This window comes from Mesitornis unicolor, unplaced genomic scaffold (assembly GCF_000695765.1).
Source record: "Mesitornis unicolor isolate BGI_N332 unplaced genomic scaffold, ASM69576v1 scaffold1033, whole genome shotgun sequence".
Taxonomy (NCBI): Eukaryota; Metazoa; Chordata; class Aves; order Mesitornithiformes; family Mesitornithidae; genus Mesitornis; species Mesitornis unicolor.
In genome coordinates this window covers 50,004-53,474 of record NW_010175090.1, presented here as the reverse complement: position 1 = coordinate 53,474, position 3,471 = coordinate 50,004, and positions in this window count along the sequence as shown.

The following is a 3,471-nucleotide window of genomic DNA, read 5'->3' as shown; positions in this document are numbered from 1 at the left end:
CCGCTCCGCCATGGTCCGCTCCTTGTGGCAGCCGGACGAGGAAGGGAGGACGGGAGGAAGCCGCCCGCCTCCCTCTGCCCCCTCCCTCCTCGTCCCACGACGGCTCCCGCCCGGGAAGCACTGCTGGAGCGGCCCGAGAGGGGGAGCACCAGCTGTCCACGAAGGCCGAGGAAAGGCGGAGCGGCGGCGCGGTCCGCTGAAGAGTGGGAATCTGTTCCTCTGTGGGTTTTTTTTGAGTTTTCGCCTTTGAAAACAGGAGCTAAGCATGGCAAACCCTTCTGTTCCCACTGGCACCATCTCAGCGTGCTCTGGGGAAGCCTCAGCGTCGCCGGGCCCTGCTGAGTAGCTGGGCAGCATCAACCAAAAAAAGTGTCCATTTCTCCTCAGAGAGCAGGGCCCGACAGGGTCCGTCACCTGCCCTGAAGACCGGAGGCTGTGCGTGCCCTGGGCTGGTTTGCACCTTTATAACGCTAGATTCGCCTCGGCCAAACGGGCACACAGGTTGTGCCACAAGATTTTCTGTGGTAGAAACCTTGTCGGGGAATTATCTCCCGCCACCCTAAGATTGTGACCTCTTTGACCAGTTGGCACACTCTGAAGCAAAGAAACTGAGAAGAGATGGTAGTGGGTCCACCGAGAAATAAGTGCAGGGTAGTGGTGCCATGTCACATCCAAGTTCAGTGCCTGTGTCTTGTGCCGCTTCTGGGCTTTGTCTGAAACTTGCGAAGAACTTCAAACTTCTCTGTTTGAAAAACTTACATTTCAGGAATAAGGCAGTTGTAGTTTATCTGCCTCTTAATTTATTCTCATGCCCTTTCCCTCTCTGCCTCCTCAAAAAACCCTGTCTGGCTCCTTCACCCACACTGGAGATTTCAGAGAAGCTGATCCCCAAGGTTGAAAAGAACATCCATTTGTTCCCAAATTTTAGAACTTGCCCTACTGTTGGTGTAAATAACAAAAATGTTGCTACTTTAAAGCAGATTTTGCCTCACATATGTGCCAGGTTTGTTAGCCGTGACTGGGGGGAGCGATTTCCCCTTCACAGACGGAAAAAAAAATCTTAGAAATATATTTCCAATTATGCATCCCTGAATTTCAGAATCTATGGGAGGGTAAAATTACTTCTGTGTAAAACAGAGAAAAGGGAGTTGGTTTATTTCCTTGAGTAAAGTCTCTGGGTTTTGGTAATTATGTTTGCCCTAACTTTACCCCTTTGTTTTCATGAGGAAAAAATAATTTCTTGTCTGAATATCATTTATGGTTACGTTGATGATCTACTCCAGTTAAACCCCATTTCAGTCAAAAAGACATACGGCATATGTGACAATTGTGGGAAAAAGAAGAATGTTGCTATGTTTTCCCTGATACTGACAATAACAGCCTGCATACTATTAGGTGATTCAGCAAATGAACCTGTGATTCTGTAACAAAGAAAGGCTCTTGGTTTCTTTACTTGCATGTTGGTATAGGGCTGTTTCTCCACTTTACTGCTGTTTGAGCTCTAGGAATAATTAAAAATATGTTTCATGCTGGTGCCTGAACTGAATCGTTCTCACATTCTGAGTTTGTGAAAGTAAAAAATCCAAGCTTTAATCCTAGAATAAAAGGGTAGTATTGTAAAAGCTTCCAGATTCCTTCTAATAATCCACTTGACATTAACAAATAGACTGGAAGAACTGTAGGTGCTGTTTCTCTAATGCTGCCTCTGGGTGCATTATAGAATTTTTATGGATAATAGAGATCATATTAACACAACCCTTTCTAAACAGGAAAATTACACTGCTTCCCTGTTGCTTCATGGATTGCCTTTCCTAATGTTTAGAGATTAGAATAGCTTGCTTCAACATCTAATTTATAAACTAACACAGATTGCTTTATATCACTGATTAGGACAATTCAGAAAGAAATCCAACTGTTCATTGCACAGATAGATGTTGGAAATAGTGTCTCAGAATATCTGAGGATGAGCTGTCTTAACTTTCAAAAATGAATTGACCGAGAAAATTGATTGCTGGAGAAAATATCATATGAAGTTCTTTAAAAAATTGCCTTGTCATGTTAAGTTAGTTCTTTAGGCTTCAATTGGAGCAGCCCAATCCTTAGTCCTTTGAGGACATTGATGCTGCGTGAATCGTGTCATAAAGTTCTTCACCAGTCAGTGAAGACATTTGGGATGTTTGAGTAGCTACATTTTTAGCATTGCTATTATTTACCTAATTTAGAAAGGTCATTAAGACAATCCATGTGTGAGATGTGGTGGGGTAGCAACTTAGTTGCTGGCTAGCAACTAAGCACCCACCAGTGCTTATGGCAAGGCACCCACCACTGCTCACTTGCTACCCCAGCCCAGCAGGGGGAAAATAATTGGAAGAGCAAAAGTGAGAAAAACTTGTGGGTCCAGGTAAAGACAGTTTAATTAGTGAAGGAAAAAAGAGAAAAAAAAAAAAAAGCCACAGCTGATGAAGAGGTGATCTCTCACCACCTCCTACCAGCAGGCTGATGCCAAGCCAGTCTCTGAGGAACAGCTGTTCTGGAAAGACTACCACTGAGTTTTATTGCTGAATGTCACATTTTATGTCACAGAATATGCCTTTACTCACTTCAACTCAACTGTCCTGTCTGTACCCCCTCCCAGCCTTTTGCCCACCCCTAGCCTACTTGCTGGTGGGAAGAGCGAAAAGCAGAGAAGACTTTGACACTGTGCAGGCACTGCTCTGCAATAGCTAAAACATTGGTGTTCTATCAACACTCTTTTAGTCACAAGTGCAAAACACAGCACCATACGGGTTGCTGTGAAGAAAATTAGCTCTGTCTCAGCCAGACACAGTACAGATGTATTTGTCAGATGAGGATCTGTACTTTGTAAAGCTCCTTCATGACTTCAGCTGTAACAGAACCAGACTGCTTTCCATCCCTGAATCCACATAACAAGGAATACAGTACACTGACTGGTCCTCTCACAGATTTGCTCTTCTAACTATCCCTTGAGGGTCAGTATGCAACCTGTACTCCTGATCCACAATGGAGCAACTACCCTGCCAATGTTCTCCTACTGAGAGTATGATTTTGTTTGTTTTGTGTGTTACTTAGAAGCCCATGGCTTTTGTGCTTTATGGCATAGCAAATTTTGCGCAAACATTCTAAATTCTTTATTAGCTGTTACGTAAATCTGCTGAGCTACAGTTTAAAAATATTTACTTGGCATCTGTAGGGATATTGCTGTTGATATATCCACTATATCACTACATGGTTTATTGTTGAAGTTTCTTACTCTTGACTCTATTTCATTTTAGGAGTCGGTGGTGATTGTTAACAAACACAATCTACGGATCTGAGGATCTGTCCCATAGAGAAAAGTACAGCTGCAAGAACTGGCCTCCTGAAAGAAGGTTCATTTTCCTATATGCATTATTAGGTTCAGCTCCAAGTTAGTAGATGTTCATTTTACAAATTAATACAGCTGATATTTTA